At 49.5% G+C, this 22,757-nt stretch overlaps 1 protein-coding gene across 5 annotated transcripts in view; it reads right to left on the bottom strand.

The window, feature by feature from the left end:
- The window catches only part of LOC138525768 (prolactin receptor-like), a 1,166,304-nt gene that overhangs the window by 453,570 nt on the left and 689,977 nt on the right, over positions 1-22,757 (bottom strand). The window lies entirely within an intron of this gene.

The following is a 22,757-nucleotide window of genomic DNA, read 5'->3' on the forward strand; positions in this document are numbered from 1 at the left end:
GCTTCACCCTCAAAATGGAGGCCTAAATGACAATAAACAGGGAGCGGCTGCATCATTGCAGACCCTGCCTGCCCCAAACATCCCCCAGACACTAGCCCTCTGAGCTAGTTCTGTGCATTCAAGGGTATACCAAATGGAATGAATTTCTAAGCAGTTTTCTGAAATGCAATGACTTAAATCAGAATCTGGTTTAGTTAAAAATAACTCAACCATGTGTGCCTTCAGACACTTGATTTCTAAGCAATATGTGTGTCCATGCATATGCTCCTTAAACTAAATTCCTCTTATATGCCGGGTACTAACCTCATTTGTCAACTGTTGCCATCTTGTGGCCAGGTAGCACCATTATGGCACTGTCTGAAAAATGCCTATCCCATAGTTACTGAAAAGCCAACACTTGGTTTGGTCAGTCTTTCTTGCATAGGTACCTGGGCGTTTTTGTATATCACATGTATACATATTCTACATGTTCAGATTCAATAGTCTCCATTCAGAGTTTGTATTGTCTTGTATAATTAATTGAACATTTTGATATAGATTTGTGAGGCGGGTATTTACTGTGGATGTTGATATCCATGTGTATGGGGCTCAGGCAATGCCCACCATAACAACTCACATGTCTGCAGTGTGTCTATAGGGCTCGCTAGGTCTTAAATCACTGTTTCATGGCATTGCAACAAACCAATTGATTTACCACGGTGATGCAGCAACATTCCCAGCTTGTTTTCTGTGATTTTCTTGGTTTGCCAGGAGGGGCAAGAACCCTTTTCCCTGATGCAATCCAAACTAAATTCATTTAAAACCATTGTTTTGCTGTTGTGAAGGAATCGTTTTTGATGTAACCAAATAATGGCAAAGTAAACTTGAACATAGAAATACACTATTACTTATTACTTATGTTAAGTACAAACAAACAGAGATGAACTATTCGCTTCTATACATAATATGCAAACAAATCTTGCTAGCAGAGGATGTACATGTGTAGCAGAATCCCGGGCCACAGACTGGCCCGCTCACAGCAACGCAGGATGCAAAAGCATAGTCCGCTTTCTGTATCGAGTATTCAATGCGGGTGGAGGGACCTGCCTCGTGTGCGCAGACGTGAGAGGGAGAGAGCAGCATTCCATCAGATGAGGAGGCGGACTCAGGCAGGGCGGAGCGGTGTCTGGGTGGAGGATGCTGGGCTCGAGGAGGCGGAGCGGACTCTCTAGGCGGGTGCAGGGGGTGAGTGTGCTTGGAGGAGGTGGTAAGGTTGGCAAAGGGGAGTGGAAAGGCTGAAAAGAAGGGGGGTGGAGGAGGGGGCGAAGAGGGGGAGGACGCTGACTGTGAAATCTACATCTGTAGAGGGGGGGGAGGAGGGAAGTGAGGGGCGGCATCGCAGTAGGTCTCAACAGAGGGATGATGGAGGGGGGCTGGACTGGGGCAACTCTGGGCCGGGGACCCAGGAAAAGTGCACTTTGGAGGGGCTGGGAGCCTCAGGGAGCGGTGTGCCTGGGGTGGAGCAGATGCAGTGTGACAGTGTGTGGAAGGTGGTGTTGAAGCCTGTTAGTCGTGTGAAGACATTTCTGGGGGAGAATACGATGGTGATTGCTGGATGGGTGAAGGTGGCCATGGGGGATGTTACTCGGGTGCTAGTGGTGGCTGGGGGCCGGTTGTTGGTGGAGGGGACGGATGCTGGTAGTAAGGCTAAGATTCTAGAGGTGCGTTGTCTTGGTAGGCATGCGGTGCGATTGTTTGATCAAAGTGGTGTGTCATGTAAGGGGGTGCTGTATGGAGTGCCGGTGTCTGTGAATATGTCTGAGGTGGAGGAGCAGCTGGCGGATGTGGGGGTGGTGGAGGCGTGGAGGTTGGGGAGGAGAGATGCACTTGGGGATGTGGTGTCTTTGACTGTGGCAGTGAGGTTTGCGAGGGCGGAGTGTCCGGAGGTGGTGGAGTTGGGTTACCAGAGGTTCCGTTTGAAAATGTATGTAGCGTTGCCTTTGAGGTGTTATAAGTGTCAGCAGTTTGGACATGTGGTGAGAGTATGCAGGAATGAGAGGCACTGTGTGAGGTGTGGTGGAGATCACGATATTAAGGAATGCAAGGTGGAGACCACAGAGAAGTGTGTGAATTGTGGGGGGGCACTCTTCTGCGTTTAGGGGGTGTGAGAGCCACAGGGTGGCGAGAGAGGTGGTGCAGGTGAGGGTGGCGGAAGGTTTGTCTTATGCAGAGGCTGTGGCAAAGGTGAAACCGGTACGGGTAGTGAGTGAGGTGAGTGGGAGAGAGCCGGTGGTGGATGAGGCTGTGGGAAGGAAGAAAGTGGTGGGTTAGGTGAAAGGCATAGAAATGGTGGTTGTCCTGAAAACTGAGTTTATGTGCTTTATAGTGAGTGTGCTGGAGCTGGTCCAGGGGAATTTGTCTGTCAGTGTGTCGGATCTTACGAAAGGAGTGGTGGAAGCGAGGAGGAGGTTTTTGAGTGTTGTGGATGTGTTGGAACAGGATGTGTTTAGGATGGTTGCTAAAGTGCGGAAGCAGAGTGGGGTGTCGGCATGAGGATTTTGCAGTGGAACGTGAGGAGTTTGTTGAGGAATGGGCAGGAGTTGAAAGTGGTGTTGTGTGGGGAATTGAATGTTGATGTGGTTTGTATCCAGGAGACGTGGTTAAGGGGTGATCTGAGGTTTGTGAATCCGGGTTTTGAGTTGTTTCATAAGGATATGCTAGGGGGAAAGAGGGGGTGTGGCTCTAGCAGTTCGGAAGGGGTTGGTTGCAAGGGAGATTGTGGTAGATGGAGCAGTGGAAGCTATCGGGGCGGGGATTCGGGTAGGGGGATCGGAAGTATTGGTGTTGAAATATTATAATCCGTGTGAGGTGGTGGAGGTGGTGGAGGTGGGTGTGGTGTCTGGAGTGATAAGGGGACATGTGGGACCTTGAGTTTTGTGTGGTGATTTCAACAGTGCCATTACGTTGTGGGGTAGTGATCGGACGGATGCGAATGGGGAACTGTTGGAGGGCATGGCAGATGAATTGTGTCTGGTTTTGCTGAATGATGGTTCGGGCACACGGTTGGATGTGAGGACTGGGAAGTTGTTGTGTTTGGATCTGACCTGGGTGTCTGCTGCGATTGCAGGTGAATGTGATTGGGAGGTGCGTGAGGATGGGGATATGGGAAGCAATCATTCTGGCATTTTGGTGACTGTGAGGGGTGAGGTAGGGGTCAGGTCCCCGATGCTTGGGAGTCGGTTGAATTTTAGGAAGGCTGATTGGGAGTTGTATAAGGGATTATGTCAGGAATTGATTGTTCCTCGGGGTAGGGATGGGGGGGGTGGATGAATGGAATGAGCATCTGGTGCAGGGAATGAGAGCGGCGTCAGTGGCGGCAGTTCCAGAGGTTGTGAAGGGGAAGGGTGGGAAGGTCGAGGTTCCTTGGTGGTCGGTGAAATGTTCACGGGCTGTGGCGGCACGTAAGAAGGCTAGGGCCAGGACTGTGAGATCAGGAATGTTGGAGGATTTGTTGGCATAAAAGAAGGCTAAGGCGGTGGTGCAGAGGGTGATTAGGGAAAGGAAGCGTGGATATTGGAGGAGCTATTGTGGGTCCCTGGGGAGTAATTCTGGTGTGGGTGAGGTTTGGAAGCAGTTTAAGCAGATGTCGGGGTTAATGAGGCCGCAGGGTGGTATGTCTGTGTTGTTGAAGGGGGTGGGGGTGGTCAGTGAGGATGGGGAGAAGGCGAATTTGTTGGGGGAGTATTTTGTGGGAGTGCACAGTTCGGGGAATTTCCCGGAGGCGGTGAGGCTAGGTATGGGTGTGGTTGAGGAGGAGATGCGGGAGTTGTTGGTGGATGTTGGGCCTTGGGAAGAGCAGTATGAGGTTCCGTTTTCTATGGTGGAGTTGGATGGGGCAATTCGGAAGGGGAAGTGGTCTAGTCCACGGGTGGATGGGGTCATGTATGTATTGTTGGAAAAGTTGTCAGTGGAATGTAAGTTGGAGGTATTGGCTCTGTTCAATGAGATCTGGAAGAGTGGAGTTTTGCCGAGGTTGTGGAAGAGAGCGATTGTGGTGGCGATTTTGAAGGGTGGCAAGATCCCTACGGGGTGTAAGTCGTAAAGGCTGATTGCGCTGACTATTGTGCTGTGTAAGGTTATGGAACGGATAGTGGTTGAGCGATTGGGGTTTTACTTGGAGTCGAATGGGTGTTTGAGTTATTTTCAGAGTGGGTTCAGGAGGAATCAGTCGGTGGCAGATCCGTTAGTGAGGTTGGTGACTGGTGTGGAGGAGGTGTTGGGTGATGGGGAGTTGGTGGGGGCGTTCTTTTTGGATTTGGAGAAGGCGTATGATATGGTGTGGAGGAGTGGGTTGTTGGTGAGACTGTTGGAGATGGGTGTGAAGGGGAGGATGTTTCGGTGGATTAGGGCGTTTTTGGCTGATAGGACCTTTCAGGTGAGAGTGAGGGGGGTGATGTCTGAGGTTTGGAAGATGGAGAATGGGACGCTGCAGGAGAGTGTGATTAGTGCGATGTTGTTTAATGTGATGGTGGATGGGTTGATTCGGGCTATGGCGGGTATCGGGTGTCAGGTGGATTTCTTTGCAGATGATGGTGTGGTATGGGTAAGAGAGAGGAGTTTGTTGTTGGTGCAGAGTCGGCTGCAAGCTGCGATAGTGCAAATGGAGGAGTGGTGTGGGAAATGGGGCTTTTCTGTGTCTGTGGATAAAAGTGTGAGTATGGTTTTCTCGAGGAGAAGAGTGCAGCAGGAGTTGGACTTGGTTTTGAAAGGTGTGAGGGTGAAGAGCGTGGAAGAGTTTCAGTACTTGTGATGGATTTTGGATGTCAGGTGGCAGTGGGTTTCACGGTGAGTCAGAAGCTGCGGTTGGATAGGGTGCAGGCGAGGTCATTGAGGGTGTGTTCGGGTGTGATGAGGTCCTCTCCAGTGAATGCGGTTCAGATGCTTGTGGGGGAGATGCCGTTGGGGTTGAGGAGGGATGCGTTGAATATGAGGTGGTGGGTGAAGTGCAGTGCAAAGCGTGTGGCTCATCCGGTCCGTGAATGTTTGCTGTATAATTGGAGGTTTGACTATTATAGGGACTGGTGGAGGAGGAAGGGGGGCACTTTGGGGTTTCACATGTGGGAGAAGGGGGTGCAGTGGGGTGTGGGCGAGTTGTTGGCTGTGACGGGTACGGATTTGGTGAGATGGCCGATGTGGATGATGGGGTCTCCAAAGGTGTGTTTGGAGTTGGCGAGTGTGGTGTCGAAAAAGTGGGGTTTGCGGGGTGAGATCAAGGCTTTGGGTCAGGCGTATGTGGCAGGGAATGAAGGGTGTAAGGTGTTCACGGATGGGATAAAGAGGGACGACTGACGAATGACGTGTCGATTTGTACGGCTGAGTTGGTGGCGATTGCATTGGCGATTGATAGGGTGTGCGAGTTGGGGTTTGAGAAGGTGGTGGTGTTTTCGGATTCATTGAGTGGGTTGCAGGTGATTGTGGTAGGGGATGGTGATAGGAAGAATGTGATTTTGGACATCAGGAGGAAGATTGATCAGTGTGTGCGTGGGGGGATGGATCTGGAGTTGGCGTGGGTCCCCAGTCACAGTGGCATTTTGGGTAATGAGTTGGTGGATTTGGCGGTGGGTGTGGGTATGAGGAGAGGAGCGTTTGATGTGAGGATACCTTTGAGTGTGTATGAGGTGAAGGCTGTGATGGTGAAATGGGTCATGGGTGAGTGGCAGGAGAGGTGGGTGAGTGGGGTGAAGGGCAGGTGGATGTTTGGTGTTCGTGAGAAAGTGTCTGTGAAGGTGGATGCAGGGAAACTGGAATGGAGGAGGAGGGAGGAGGTGACGCTGAACCGGTTGAGGATAGGGCATGTGGGGCTGAATGACAGTCTGTTTCGAGTGGGGAAGCGTGAGTCGAGGGACTGTGCGGTGTGTGGGGTGCCCGAGACTGTGGGACATTTTTTGCTTGCGTGTGAGAGGCATTTTGAGGAGAGAGAGTTGATGAGGGTTCGGTTGTCTGCGCTGGGAGTGGCTGAACTGAGTGGGAAGGCTTTGCTGGGAGGAGTCGGGTGAGAGGCAGGGAGAGGAGCAGTGTGCTGCTGGATTTTGTGGGGCAGACGGGGCGGTGAGAGGAGTTATGAGAATGTGAGGGCTATGTGTAAGATTGGTGGGGTAGGTGCACATCATCCTTTTGGATGGGGAAGCGCCTGCGTGGGTCCGCCCACGCATTCGATAATTTGAAAGGAAAGAGTATTCAATGCGCAGAGCAAGAATTGAATTGGGGTGAGGCGAAGATGGGCAGGTATGGAGATGGGTGTGGTTGGGGGCTGGAGGGAGGTGGAGTTTAGGGAATGGGAGATTAGGTTGGTCAGAGTGCCTGGGGTGTGGTGCTATGGGGAGTGTGTTAGGGGGCATCAGGCAGGCTGGGTCACAGGGCGGGGGCATGGAGGGTGGAGCACCCCGCCCCCATTTAGCCATGAGGTAGGAGGGTGGGGGTGGAGGAGGGAGTAGGGTGGGTTCACGCCCCATTAGCGAGCACAGTGGAGTCCAGGAGGTAGGGGGTCTAAGGGTAAAGAATTCGGCAAGTGGAAACGAGTGAGAGGGATTTGGTGGTTGGGGTTCGGTGGGCGGATAGTCAAAGGTTGGGATTCGACTGGCTTTGAATCCCAACCCATGTTTCGCAGTTTCAGTCCAACTATGTCTGGATTTATCAGGACTGATCATTGCTGAGCCAGTGCAATTAACTCAGCTGAACTCTGCCCCCATTACTCCCCATGAAAGAAGCAGAGTTGATACATTCAACTAAAAGGTTAGTCAAAGGAACTGCAAAAGAAATAGGGTTGCTGCATATAACAAGAAACCAGCCATGATGACTCATGAAAATCACTCACTTACACACACAGCGTCATGACATAGCTGTATTTAAACACATGTGGAATGTTTTTTACTGGAGTTTTGCTTACACAAACCTTTGTTTTTTAAACTTGGCGTGCACAAGCAGATAACCTACATGCTTAAAGAACAAGAAGCTTGTTCATTGGTACCAAGGGCCAAAAAGACTATAAGCAAATTCCACTTAATCGTGAACATTTAAAATCACATGGGACAATCATCTTGGTTTTTGACTGATCCTTGATTAGTCTTCAATCTTCCCACGGCCACATGACTCGTCTCATGATACCCGAGTGGCTTGCCCCCTCCCATACCCCCACCCTTCATGTGGGTTTTCATAATTACTGTTTTCAAGGGTTTCATGGCGGGGGCACGAGGAGGGGGCTGTTCTTTAACATAATTTACATTGGTTGCTATAGATTATTTGTTAAAAATGCAAACCTATGAGGTCAGCCATTTATTGCCAACCACTACACACCGTTGTGAGCCAGAACACTAGAAGTAATGTGATAGTACTACTAGCAAGTGAATTAACATCTCTAAGCTCTAATGGCATGTATTATTGTAGAGACAACGCAATGAAAAGAGAAGAAACAATGGCATTCCCTGTACTTACTGTGCCCACAAAGACGCCTGCTTATGCGCTAATGTGCACACCCACAATGCATTGATCAGTGGCTTTTTACTGGGGGTGAACTTCCAAGCATGGTTACAGGTGGCGCTGAACATGTGTGGCCCGTTATTTGAAATAAATGACCTATTCTACTCTCACATACCTGGTATAGTTACATAAAAGGCAGGAGTACTGTACTTCTACACATTGCTGATCTCTTTGAAGAATAGCCTTGCGTTTTAGCCCTTCAAGGGAAGTCAGAAAGTCGCTGACTCGCTTTCCTCTTTCCCATTCCTTCCCTCTCCCCATGAGGTGTTCTGGAGAAGGAAGTCACCTCAGCAAAGGAAAAAACGGGTCCAGTGCATTCTTCACTTAAGCAGTCCTGGCAGGTGGGATGACACCTGGAAGAGAGTATAGGAAAAATGGACCAGCTGCATTCTTTACTTATTTGCTAATCCAAATTGGCACTATCACTAGAAGAGTGGACTATGGGTAATATATTTCGGTGACTGGCTAGCCAACAATCAAGTAGGATTACTGAAAAATCAGTTCAGGCAAGACCATTTTATTTTTATTTATTTAGATTTATTTAGCACGCAAACAGACCAAGGGCATCGAGGCGCTGTTACGTGCGAAGGCTTAGTTACAGCAGGCGTCTGGGATGCTTTTGGAGTCAATGCAGGTTAGTTACATATAATAGTGAAACATTTGTCAGACAGTGTAGCCTCTGTGTGAGTGAGGGTGAAATTATGTGAAGAGTAGGGTATTGACTGCTTTGGGGAAGGCAGTGTGTGAGACTTCTCCTCTAAGTGTTGGAGGGAGGGCATTCCAATGCTGGATTGTGAGATAGGGGAAGTTGGCTCCACCAGCTCTAACTCTCTAGCAGCCTACTAGGGGTAAGGTTACTCATCCCTCCTGCATACATCAAAATGATAGTGTCCAATCTGTTGATAAGTGGCGCATCCGAACGTCTCATGTGTGTCAGTTTAGCTAAATGTGACATTCGTGGCCAGAAGGAAAGACTGATTACATGGATAAAGCTAGATCAAAACTTAATTTTTGAAAAATAAAAGGTGGCCTGCTTTGGCTTTCTGAATGTGTTCTAGGAGTTAGGTTCACTTTCCCAGCTAATGGTTTTTCTGCTGCTGATGGTCCTTTTCAGTTTGTGATGGGATTTTGGGCTCACTCTGCCGACCTGCACGAGGTGTTCAGTCCAGGCATTTTCCAGTTCACGGTGGGGAAGCGGGATACAATATTCCATCAGAAAACCGTTTTCTGCCACATTTGCACTCAGTCTGCTCTGTGAGTTTACCCTTGCTATCCCACTCAGCAGTAGTTTTGCCACCAGTAATTCGTTTGTTTCTCCCTGGTAGCTTAGACTCAGTATCCCAGTACAAACCTCTCCGCCTGGAAGTGGACCACCTGACTTTGGGAAAGAAGACATGGCTTTTCGTCCAGCCACTTTGACAGGAATGAAAAATAACAGTAGCCAACTTCAAATTGCGCACCTGAAACTGGAGCTAATTTATGACAAGCATGTTTTAAACTACCATCTGTGGGAAACCAATTTGATCCATGGATCCTCTGCCACGTGACACTGGTCCTCACCTTAATCACAGGGAATCTTCAACCAAGAGCCAGGAAGCAACAACACCCCCACTGCGGCCCACAAACCATCTCATCCCTCAACTAACTCCTCACTACTAAAATCTTTCACCCTTCCACACTCCTTCAGGTGACCACCAGGTGTAGTGTTCTTAGCAGATTGAGACCCTATCCATCCTCTATCAACAACCATGCTGTACGTTTTTGCACTCCACAATCCGTGGGCTGCCCATATGTACCAACCACAATCAGAGATTTTCATACAGGCACACAGGTAATGGGTACTTCCGACCTGCATCAATCAACACTAATGATTTCTACATCTGCCTTCCTGCTATCTGACTAACACACCTTACCTTCCTTTCTACATAAGACCGCTTTGCATAACATTACAGAAGGAACAAGTTATGTACCTGTAACTGTTGTTCTCAAGCATGGGTCTGGCATGGATTCACATGCTCATGAATACTCCCCGTCGTCAGGCTGGGAATCCTCTGTAAAGAAAAAATCAGTTTCAGTTTCGTTTCTGAACTGTCTTTCTACTATTAACCAATCACTGGTCTCTGGGTCATACTGCCCCCAGCAAATGACTGCCCTCTACCTAAGCCCCTCCTCTGGCAGCCATCTTCAGATTTGGTAGCACGTAAAGTGGCAGTAGGACGAAGTGAAGAGCCGCAGAGGGGCAGGAGGGAGGGTTTGCATGTGAATCCATGCCAGACCCATGCAGGAGAACAACAGTTACAGGTAAGTAACTTCTTCCTTCTCCAGCATGGGGTCTGCCATGGATTCACATGCTCATGAATACATAGCAGTACACACATGCACAACCACGGGAGGTGGCAAAGGCTCAACATTAAGCATTACATAAACTCAACATTAAGCATCTCTTACCTCCTCACCAGGCCCACCTTCAGGCGAACAGGTTACGCAGCACTGCCTGGCCGACTCTTGACTCCTCCCTGGAATCCCGGTCGACGCAGTAGAATCTCGTGACGGTGTGCATCCACCTCCACGTAGCAGCTCTGCAGATGTCCAGCAGGGGCACACCAGATAGGAACGCCATGGTAGCAGCGATCGCTCTGGTCGAATGGGCTCTCGGACGGCCGGGCAACGGTTGGTTTGCCAACCGGTGACAGTGCATGATGCAGCCGGAGAGCCATCTGGAAATGGAAGCCTTCGAGAGGGCCTTCCCTTGGTTCACAGGTCCAAAGTTCACAAACGGCTGTGATGTCTTCCGAAAACTCTTCATGCAGTCCACGTAGAACTTCAACGCTCTGGCTACATCCAGCGAGTACAAAGTCCTCTCGGCCGGCGACAAAGGCGACGGGAAGAAAACAGGTAACACCAAGGGCTCGTTGAGATGGAAGTCTGACGGCACCTAGGGCATGAATGAGGGGTGCGTCCTCAGCACCACCCTCGTCTCGTGGAAAGTCAGATATGGAGGTTTACAGGAGAGGGCCTGGATCTCTCCCACTCGTCGTGCGGAGGTGATGGCCACAAGAAACTCAGTCTTCCACGAGAGGAATTTCAACAGTGCCAAATGCAGAGGCTCGAATGGCGGCCCCATGAGCCTGCTCAGCACCACGTTGAGCTCCCACGCTGGGGCTGAAGCCTTCCCCGGCAGGAATGATCGGAACAATCCTTTCATAAACTCCTTCACCAGATGATGGGACCACAGAGATGATCGTCCTGGAGTTCTGGTGTAGCGGGAGATCGCCGCTAGATGTATCTTGATGGAGGCGTGGGCTAGCCCTGCCTTGGCCAGCAACAGTAGGTATGGTAGCACCTGGGGGGCCGTAATCCGCAGAAGGTTAATCTTCTATGCACAGCACCAGACAGAGAACCTCTTACACTTATGTCCATAGCACTTGAGAGTCGAGGACTCCCAGGCCTTTGCAAGCACATCCTTGCAGTCCGCCAGGAAATCGTACCCTCCAAACTCTAGTGCTGCAGGAGCCAGGCCTGCAAGTTCAGCGACCCCGGGTCGTGGTGGAGGATGGCGCCTCCTGCTCTGGCGAGGAGATCCGCGTCCGTCGGCAGTTTGACTGGGAGGGACGCTGACATGTCCAGGATGTCCGGGAACCAGATCTGTCTCGGCCACGCTGGTGCGATGAGGATCATCCTGCACCGGGACCATCTGAGTTGGTTGATGAGTCGCAGCAGCAGTGGCAATGGTGGGAATGCATACAGGAACAGGTCATCCCAGGGGAATGAGAAGGCATCGCCCATGCTCCCCGGCTGGGGAAACCTGCTGGCGAACCTCCGACACTTGGTGTTTGTCGCCGTTGCGAATAGATCGATCTGGGGATTGCCCCATCGTTGGAACAGCAGATCCACTTGATCCTGTCATAGTTCCCACTCATGGCACGAGCGCAGCTCCCTGCTGAGTGAGTTGGCGATGGTGTTCTTTATTCCTGCCAGGTGGAAGGGTACCAGAAACATCCCTTGGGCAACGGCCCAGTGCCACAGGTCCTGCGCCTCCTTGGATAGGGCTGGGGATCTGGTACCTCCCTACTTCCGGATGTAGAACATTGTGGTGGTGTTGTCAGTGAAGATCCTCACCACCTTGCCCTTGAGGGACGGAAGGAATGACCTGAGGGCCCAGAACACGGCCCGGAGCTCCAGTATGTTTATATGGAGCGACCTCTCCTTCGGGAGCCAAAGGCCTCTTGCGTGGAGATCTCCGGTGTGCGTTCCCCATCCCTCCAGGGAGGCGTCCATCATCACCGTCTCCTTATGTGCTGGGGTCTGAAAGTCCATACCCACTGCCAGATGCGCGTGGGTGCCCCACCACCGGATCGCTTGGCGGAAGGTCTCGTTGAGCGAGATCCTGTCTTCGAAGCTGCCCGCCGCTTGCATCCAAGGGGCGTCAAGGAACTCTTGCAGTTGTCGCATCCGCAGTCTGCACAGGTGCACTAGAAAGATTCACGAGGACATCATGACGAGAAGGGACTTGATGGACCTCACCCGGGCCACGTCCATGGTCAACAGCCGCTGCACCTTTCCCCTGATGACCTTCGTCCTTTCCTCCGACGGGGAGACAAATCGCGCTACTGTGTCGAGCTTGTCTCCGAGAAACAGTGCAACCTGCGATGGAACCAGGTGGGATTTGGTGAAGTTGATGGAGAATCCCAGATCCGTGAGCAGCTGGACGGTCTTCGCTGTGTGCCTGACGGTGAGATCTCTTGTCTTTGCTCGGATGAGCCAATCATCCAGGTAGGGGTAGACATGGATCCCCTGCAGGCGCACCCGCGCCGCCTCTGCTGCTAGGCACTGGGTGAATACCCTGGGCGCCGACTTCAGTCCGAAGGGAAGGGCCTTGAATTGGTAGTGCCGCCCTTGGACTATGAATCTCAGAAACTTTCGGTGTCCTTTTAGAATGGGGATGTGAAAGTAGGCATCCTCCAAGTCCAGCGACGATAGGAAGTCGCCTTCCTCCAGCTGTCCCAGCACGTGCTGGAGGGTGACCATCTGGAACTTCTGGGCCTCGATGTACTTGTTTAAACGATGAAGGTCCAGGATGGGTCGCCAACCTTGATGTACTTGTTTAAACGAAGAAGGTCCAGGATGGGTCGCCAACCGCCGGTCTTCTTTCTTACGAGGAAGTATCGAGAGTATACTCCGGAGCCCCAGAGCCTCTTTGGGACGAGCTCACTGGCTCCTTTCTTCAGCATCGCCCTTACTTCCAGCAGCAGTTGTGGGACGTGGTTTTCCTTCCTGGCCACGGGTGGAATGCGGGGGCACTTCTTTAAAAACTCGAGTGTGCCTGCGGGCCAGGGCATCCAGCACCCATCGGCCGGTGGAGATGGACTCCCACACACTTCGCCAGCCGGCCTTCCACCCGGGTGCTCAGGTGGGAGCCCGATGCTACGGCCGGTTCAGTCCTGCTTGGCAGCGGCCTTGCCGCCTTGGCCTCCTTGGTGACGACGATGAGCTCCTCCTGACTTGCCGCGTCCTCTGTAGGCCTCCTGCGACGAGGTGCGGGCCGCCTGGCGGTACGTCGAGGGGCCACCACCGAATCCTTTGGAGACACCTTGCTTGCCTCCAGAGTTCCGGAAGGGCGGCCGTCATTGCTGCAGAATCCCCAAGGCCCGGGCCGTCTCCGTGTCGGCCTTGATGGCCTGCAGTGATTCGTCCACAGCCTTGCCAAACAGGTTATTCCCATCGAAGGGCATGTCCAAAACTCTGGTTTGCACATCCTGGTGGAAATCGGTCACCTTGAGCCAACCACGCCGTCGAAGACAAACACTGTTGACCAACTGACGGTGTCCGCAATGTCCGTGGCCACCGTTATGGGGTGGCTCAACACCACCTCGCCTTCCTGCAAGATCTCCAGGGCCTCTGCCCTCTTGTCGTCCGGGAAGAAGTCCAGCAGAGGAGCTATCTTAAACCAAAGCTATCTGTCGTAACAGGCCGCTATCGCTAGGGCGTTGGCCGCTTTTATTGTCGTCGCCGCCGACGAGATGACCCCTCGCCCCATGGCGTTCAGTTTCTTCCCCTCGCCATTCGGGGGGGAGGTTGAAGTCGAAGCCTTCGCCCCACCGCCTTCTTCTTGGCCACCGCCGAGACAACTGAATCCGGGGTCGGCTGCGCCCTAAGGCACGGAGAGGCAGAATCCGGGACCCGGTACTTCTTCTCTTGGCAGTGGTCGTGGACGGGTTCTTCAAGAGCAACAGCCCCTCGTCCCAGAAGTTGTCAAGTTATCGGACCGAGAGGACAGTCTTCCTTTTGGCCTCACGCCGTTGATAGAGGAAACCTTCCTTCTTCTGTTCTTCGGGGCAGAGCTCAAATAGCTTGGATTCCCTGGCAATCATTGCGTGAAAGGAGCCAATTTCGTCATCCGTCCCCCTTGTGGCAGTCTCTGTACCAGTGTCCTCCCTAGGATCAGGGGAAGGAGATGGAGGCTGTGAGGGCCGCGAAGGCTGGAGGGGCAGGGGGGATGAACTCTCCTCCGCTTTCTTGGAGGGCTCCCCGACGGGCCAGGCTCCGCTGGATCGTCCGTTGGGGGTAAGGGCAACCTCGTCCTTATCTCCGTACATAAGGCCTGGATCGCCATTAAGAAGGCTCCCGAGTTGTCCCGTGGCTCGGGTATCAGCTGCGATGGGCGTGACGGTTGGGGAGTGGAATCCTCCGCCTCCACGGGAATCTCGTCGGCACCGCCGTCGCTCTCTTCGTCCGCTTGTCGGGATCCCTCCCGTGGGACTGGACCTCCTCGAACTCGTTTTTGATGATCTTGACGACTCCAGCGAGCTCCTCTTCAGAGGCTGTATCCGTGTCCGTGATGGCCACCGGCCTCCTCCCCTTTTTCCATCGGGGTTCTCACGGGGGTCTTATCGATGGTCTGAAAAGAGGATTACCTCCGCGGTGGCAGGGAAACTCTGGGCCCCGAGGTCGCCTCCACTGGGGGAGCCTCCACAGGCTTCGCTAGGGCCACCAGGACTCCCTCGATAGAGGACGTAGCTGGGTGAATCAAGGCCTTAACGATTTTTGGCGCGCTTGAGGCCTTCACCTTGGGGAGAGGGTCACCGCCTCGCTCCCCCTCGGCTGCTTTCGTCGAGATGGACCGGGGCTTCTCCAGAAGCTTACCCGGGTTCTCTGACTTTCTCTTCCCCGAGCCAGAGCGTTGGCTCATGGTTGATGGCATCGGTGAAAGTGCGCCCTGCCTGGCAGCCGAGGAGCCTGACCGTTCGGCGCTCCCGGTGCCCGCGGACTCGCGGTGCTTAGCCTTCTGTTGGGCCCCCGTCGCCGGAGTGCCCTCAAAGGACTTAGAAGACCGCTCGAACCTCTTCTTCTTCTGCCGATCCCTCATGGTCCATTCCGACATGTTCTTGAAAAATGCACAGTCCTTTTCCACGTGCGTTTTGTCTTTGTGAAGGCAGTAGAGACATCTAGAATGCTCGTCCTCCTTGAACACATTCTGCAATCCGCATCCAGGGCAGTTCCCTGAACAGCTTGGATCCGACGTCGAGCTTCCTTTGTTCTGGGCCATGCGGGTAGGCCTCAATGTCTTCTGGAATCCTCCAAGAATCGTAACTCGATTTGAGGGGCGTAGGAAATTCCGAAACAGGTCCCCGTTGAAACGGTGGAGCTTGAGGCTCGATTGACCGAAAAAATGAGATTAAACTCTTTGAAAAATCGCAAAACACAGTAAAAGCTCGAGAGCTATAGCACAAGGACTCCCAAAACTTGAACGTGTGGTAAAAACCTGAAGATGGCTGCCAGAGGAGGGGCTTAGGTTGAGGGCAGTCATTGGCTGGGGGCAGTATGACCCAGAGAGTAGTGATTGCTTACCAGTAGAAAGACAGTTCAGAAACAAAACTGAAACTGATTTTTTCTTTACTGACGATTCCCAGCCTGAAAACGGGGAATATTCATGAGCATGTGAATCCATGCCAGACCCCATGCTGGAGAACATTGTGTCATTCACTATCCACAAAAGCAGGTTTTCTGCACAAATGTTATTTTTATTTGTTCTGTGAATTTAGGTACAGAGCCCCAGTGTGCTTTGGTTTCTTGGCATGCATTTACTTCAGTTCATTCTGAGAACTCTGATCGAGTGTCAGGGTGCGCAGTGGTGTTGTGTATCTCGGTTTGCTTTTGGATCCTAAACTCAGTGTCCCACTATGCAGCAGTTTCTCACCAGGTGATTCCTTTCTGGCAACTTGTTCCAACAAGTAGACGTGTCTCAAGGTGCATTTCGGTCTGAGAACTTATACCAATGCCCCAGTAGGCCACAGTTTCTTATCATGTGCTTTCGTCTGTCCACTCTGGCAGCTAGTAAATGTTTATACAAGCAGTAGTGTCTTACCATGTCCTTTCCTAGGTTTGTATAGGGAAAATAGGCCCAATCTCCCAGCATGCAGTGGTCTCTTATCTAGGTTCTTCAGTCCTCCCTCGAAATTTAGCCTCAATATCCTATTATGTTATCTTATGTAAATAGTTTTTTATACCATATTGGTCTGACGGCCCCAAGGCTTGACCGGAGAGAGGCAGATTGTGTCTGTGCCAGGGGCATTCGGACCTTGGTGTAGCAACAGCGGAGTGACATCAAGCTCAGACTCAAGTCTTTGCCGTCCGCCATCTTCCTCATGAAATCCCCCCAACCGTTACCTCGTGGGACCCTCCTATTCCCAAATTAGAAACCTCAGCGCATGAGCCAGTCACAACTTACCAAGTTGCAACACTTGGTCGGAGTAGGTTTTCTCCCAAATTAGTTATTTACGGTTCAAGTAAAGTTGCATAGTGTTTCTCTTTCTCGAAAATTAGCATTAATCCTTGGATCATCCCAAAATGGTTCTCTTCTGTTTGATGTCTCATGCCACAGATCTTTTTGCCTCCATACTAAGTGTCCAAGCATGAAAAGTGATGTCCACAAATAATTCATCCTATGTTTGGCTGCTATGGGCTTCCATCTTTCCCAGTCAACAGGCATCGCCTCATTACACTCCATTTCGTGATCTCCCTCTGCTCTCTTTCCATCTCTTAGCCCGTTTGCGAATTGTGATCTCGCTTGTTGTGATTAGGACTCTCCCTCGGAGATCAGAGCGCATCAACTGGAAATGCTGGTTCTGGCTGTAGTGGTTCTTGTTTGTACATGTCACTCCATGCGTGCTTGCTGATACTTTGTATTCCACCGCATTCTGGCTGTAGTGGTTCTTGTTTGTACATGTCACTCCATGCGTGCTTGCTGATACTTTGTATTCCACCGCATTCTGGCTGTAGTGGTTCTTGTTTGTACATGTCACTCCATGCGTGCTTGCTGATACTTTGTATTCCACCGCATTCTGGCTGTAGTGGTTCTTGTTTGTACATGCCACTCCATGCGTGCTTGCTGATACTTTGTATTCCACCGCACGGGTACATTTCTCCATGAGATCTGTGTCAGATGTTGGTTATTGATGGTGGTCTCCGCCTCGTCCCTCCGGTTTGCTCCAGCACTGGAGAAAACAAGGTCACCATGCCTTGATTTTGCGCTTTTTTTGTCAATGCTATTTGAAACAAACATTCAGCATGGCCAGTTGAGCTGAATGCTTCAAGCAGCCATATTGCTACGACATAGGTCATGTGGGTCTGAAAGGGGAAAAAAGACTCGGGATGCCACTTGTCCCCAGGGTCAGGAAGGTCAGTTCACTGCAAGAAACCATGACTCTTGTGGTACCTTTTTGAATCACACCTCTTAGGTTACAGCCCAAATTGCATACCAGAGAATCTATAACTTTTTTCTGAAAGTGACACGTCCACGCCACTAGCAATAATATTCTGTCTTCATAAAGCACTTCATGCTGGATTGCACAGACAGGTGCCGTCTTAACAGGTGTTATTATAACACAGTATGATGGTACTCAATGTATCGACTCAGGGCTGAGTCAGCCATGCAGCGTTTTGAACCCAGGGCATTAAGGTTGCATATAGATCGGTTTTGTTTTCTTTAAAGGAACTATGTCTTCTTTCCGGCCAGACTGCCCAGCACCATCCCTTTGCTCCAAGTACTATAACAATTTGATATCAGATCACCATCAACTAAAGATTTCCACCCAGATCACTATGCAGGAATTCCGAGGGCTTTTACCACCCACATAATGGCCTGGACGTGAATATGGAAGTGCCTGCGCCACAGACCGAGTCTTTTTTAGTCCTGTCCACATTAAGGCACTGGAAACTAAGCAGAGGGTGCTCAGATTGGTCTACTTTTTCTTGTAATGATTTGTCACTTTTGATAAACCTCCTAATGATGATAAGAACGGAATATAGGCCCTGGAGACCATGGGAAATGGAGGCTGTGCACAGTACGAATCCCAACAGCAGACCATAACATTTAGGTGGCAGACTTCTATTCTTATACTTGACGTTCTTTCATTTTTCCTTCACCACCCACTGAAATACAGTGGCACAGCCAGCAGGGCATCTCCAAGCACTCAAGAGCTATTAGCAAATACGAGGCATCAAACGAATCCGTTTTCTAAAATAGACTTGGCCCAGGGCTCACAATGCAAATCTGACATTCCCCATATACTGCGATTTAGACACGATACTCTGCGACAGAGAGTCACATCATGGCAAGGAAACACACTAAAAAAGCTTGCACACTGCGTTGTACAGCAGAGCGCCCACATTTCATGTCCTCATTCAGACCAGGCAGCCCGCCAGCTCCGGGATCATCTCCAAATTGAACTGTCAGAACCGTAGATCTTTTTGCTTTTTTTAAAAAACAAAACATTTTTTTATTGCATTTGATTTCAATTAAACCTTTACAATTCTCATTAGGAATCAGCACAACATACCACATCAAACATAAGTACAGACATAAATACAGTCCAAATACATCTACATAAATAGGCAATACATCTACAGACATAAAATCATAAACAAAGTTTCCTTATTAACAGGTTTCATCAATAAAAAAAGTTTCCTTCAATAGCATACACTTAAAAAAATAAAAATAAAAATAGAGCCCATCTTCTTTCCTAAGTCCGGGGTCTTCCCTGCTTACCAAATGATCATTCACAGTAATAACTTTGATGTACCTATGATCATCAGACCTTACAACAAATGAAGACTTCTTATAAAGCCGGATAAAGCTAGGCCTTCGTGTACATTCTGGATATTAAGGCAACGTTTCCAAATAGTATCCTCACAGCAGCCTGCTCGATATTTTACAAAAAAACCTCATTAATGAGGACCTACAATCCATTAATGCTTCACAATCGAGGACCAAGTGCTTTATTGTTTCCAAATTAGATTTGCAGAATCTACACCGACTCTCGGCCTCCATGATTAGCCCTCTCCTGAGCAAAATCTCATTGGTCAGGAGCAAATTCCAGCGCAACCTAAGTAACAGTCCCCTATAACAGCGATTAGGGAATTGGAAAAGAATATTAGAGAGAGATTCTCTGCGTTTATGCCCGTGGGTCAGATGCATCATTGGTGCATAGGAGTGGAATACATCAATAGTCGATGCCCAATCAGTATCAAACAGGGCCTTTTTTGTCTTCAGGGGGTTATTAATAAGAGTCACCAAATCAGAACCAATTCTTACCGAAAGAGCATGGCATTTCTTCCTAAATATGGCCAAGTAGTGGTAGTTACCATGAAGCTCACTTCTACAATTTAAAGCCGCACCGAGAGTCTGATACAACGAATCCACAATCAGTGCTACAAGATTTGAGAAGAGCATCAGTAACCGCCACTCTACCCGGGCCCTTAATGAAATGGCCCCAAGTTCAAACCTGATGGCTGCCACGGGAACTGCGTTCGAAACGCTGAGGATCTTCCTCCACATCCTGCCCTCAATCCTATCTAGTGATTTGAGAATTATATCACTTTGAAGCCATAAGTTACTTTTGGTACAATTTTCTCTTCAGAAAACATAAGGGTCGGTTTTATAGAGAATCTACCAAACCTTTGATCAATTTATACCATCTGGCACTGCAATTGGGCTATCTTTTGCATCAGAATATCCAAACCACATTTTGTGCCTTTATGGGCCCCAAAATAAAACCCCAAATGTATTACACTAGGACTGTTCTTAATGATTATCCCTTCAATATTCCAAGTGGTACAGGTATGTTTTTTCCCCTTTCCTTGAAAATGCCAGGATTATTTCTTCCCAGGGTTAACAATTAATGAGGGCGTTTTCTTTGGCACACCCAGCAAAGGCATTTAACAATCCCAGTAAGCCAACCCTGGCTTGATCACAGATCAGGAAATCGTCGGCATAAGCCAACCATGCTATTCTCTCCTGTCCAATCTTTGGGGAAATGAGGCTATAGTTTTGTAGAACTTCAGCAACATCTGACATGCATTGATTGAAATGCCACAGGGCCAGCACGCAGTCCTGCCCAATCCCCTGATATGAGCGAATTCTTTTGGTAAGGTCCCCTTTTTGAGTCGAACCTGTATTCCCAATTGTCATAATGGCATGCCCCATCCCACCAGTTTAGCCCATGGCCGATTCCGGTCTGCACAATCGAAAGCGGCCGATAAATCGATTGAGGCCATATAAGTACAGCCTTCGGGCAGCTGCCAGGCAGCTTCTTGAATACACTTAACAGTTAGGCCATTAATGTTGGTGGAATGTCCTTTACGGAAACCTGTCTGTAGTTTAATTAATGGGTGGGCTGCCAGGGACCATTGTTGCAAATGGGTCAGGAGAAATGCTGAAAAGATCTTACAAACCGCGTCTATTAAAGAAATTGGGGATTAATTTTTGGGCTCGGCCCTACTGCCACATTTAAAGATCGGAACCACATGGGCCGTACTCCATCAAGGTGGAGTAATCCCCATACGAATGATGTTACCAAATTGGAGAAAGAGCAGATTAGCCCAATTAAATTGATCAGCCTTAAGAATATTATTAGTGATGCCATTTGGGCCTGAGGCTCGAGATTATTTACATTTCTTAAGAGAGTGGATGGTTGTAATTTCAAGCATCGGTTGCCACTTATACTTGCAACTATGCGGATTACTGTCAAGATCTGACAGTAGTATTGTTCTCCAGTACAACAAATATGTTTTCAAAATAGGAAATCCATTCCGATTCTAGAATGGGGTTTAGTTGTATAACTACAAAATGAAGGTCATGGCCATTAACAAATGACCAAAAGGCACTCACACGAGCGTTGATCAGATGCCCAAGCATAGTTTCTGCATCATGCTGAAATAATACGTCTTTGATTCGTTTTTATACTTCTGTTTTATTTTTTTAATGAGATCAAAACAGACATGACCATCTCCTATGTTACAGTGGAGTTGTCTTATCAACCTCCTCCTATTGGTTTTAGCAGTGGCAAGATCTTTGTTATAGCAGTGTCAGGGTCTGGCTAATCTGCCAGGCTTAAATCCCGGTAGAGAGCGCACCCCAGAAACCAGATTAGAGGTAAGGCTCTGGGTCCCCTCCACATTGAAGTTATCCATTTTCCAAGCTAAGGTGGTACTATTCATAATGTCATTTAGGTTTTGGTTTAAGAGATTAATTTTAGGATCTGACCAGCGAATTGCATTGCCTGCCGAATGTTTGATTAAATTCCGCTGGCTTCTGAATTCTCTGGATACGACAACCATATCAAACACTGCCGTCAATATACAATGATCACCCCAGTCATTCTTAAACACACAGTAGGAGACACAACAGCTCGACAAGTAATCATCATTGAAGATGTAGTTCAATATCGAAGAGCGACTCCCTCTATGCCAGGTATGCAAATCTATCCCGTTTAGCTCTTTAGATATCTTGCCCACAAGAGGCTGCAGCCTAAACGTCCCTAATCCAACATACCAAGATCTACCAGCATGACATTTCATGGGGTTCTATCTACTACTGAGTCACACAATTCCCATGCAGAGTTTTGGAACAGGCAATTCGTATTAAAATTGCCCGCTACAATAACTCTGCCATTAGGATACCTAAGAGACCACTCTTGCATGCATTCACATTCCGCTTTTACAAAAAGGCCAATCTCAAGGATGCCCATATGCCAATATATATTGATTAGCAACAATCTCAATCCATAATCCGAGGAACTGATGTCCACCCCCAAAGCACCAAATGGTAGATTTTCTACCGAACACCAGGTTGACCCAAGGCAGTGTCCACTGCAATTAACAGACCCCCCAGAAGCTCTCCCGTCTGTACTCTGTTTTACCGGTTGAATGAGCAACTGGAAGCCGTCCATAACTGGTGCTTCAGTCAGCCAATTCTCCTGTAAAAATATATAATTTGCCTCTCTTAACTGAGCCATACAAGAGGGATTAGTGAATAGATGTCTATTCCCTTGGGTATTCCAGGATTTGAGGCAAATCTTTATCTCTCTCGCCCCTATACCCTGAGGACTTGGCTGACTATGGTACCGGCTTTCGCTACAGAGTTGATGTAACTGCTGCCCAGTCTGTATTACTCTCACTCTCCCATTCTGCTTCCACACCTGCTCTTCCAGCCTCCACTTCATATGGTCGGACCACAATACGTAGGCTCTCTCTAGACCCTAGGAAACCTCCCCCCTTTCCGGCTTAATTGGACTAATTTCAAAGCCTAAATCTAAGAGACCAGATAGCTGGGGGAGAACAAGTTCTTTTACGAAGGGGGAATTGAGGTAAATGATACCAGTATCCGGGTGACTTCTATCCAGGAAAGCTACTCTTTCAATATCTGAAGAACAGAGAAGACCCAAATATGCTATTTCATCAAAAATCAGCAGGATGTATGATCGATTGAGGCAAACTGGATAATTTGAAGCAAAAAAGCACAACATCTTAAGTCTGATCTCCCTTTTGCCCCCAAATGGCTCATTCATCCTCCCCCTGGGATTCCCCTTCAACCTCTCCTCCATTTCATCAGATCGTCTGGCATGTTGCAGGATACTATATGATTTACCCCCTTCCGGTGCGGGCCACACAGTAGAACCGTCCCGTGGCATGTAGGGGAAAGGTACATGCAGACGTTGGAGCAGTTGGACTACACCCGCCGCTACTATTGGATAAAGATTCGATGGTAAGTTGTTCAGAGTCTGCACTCCCATGATCCTGTATCGGGGTGAGTAGCCCAACGTGCTGGGCATGTATCAGCAGGTTTCAAAGCAATATCAGCCACATCCTGAGGTGTAAGCCATATTGATCTCAGCACCGAGTCCCTCCTACTAGGCTGGCCCCTCTCTCCCCTCAGGATGATTTATGATCAGATCTCGTACTGG

Source organism: Ambystoma mexicanum, chromosome 7p (genome assembly GCF_040938575.1).
Source record: "Ambystoma mexicanum isolate Mex_15411 chromosome 7p, UKY_AmexF1_1, whole genome shotgun sequence".
Lineage (NCBI taxonomy): Eukaryota > Metazoa > Chordata > Amphibia > Caudata > Ambystomatidae > Ambystoma > Ambystoma mexicanum.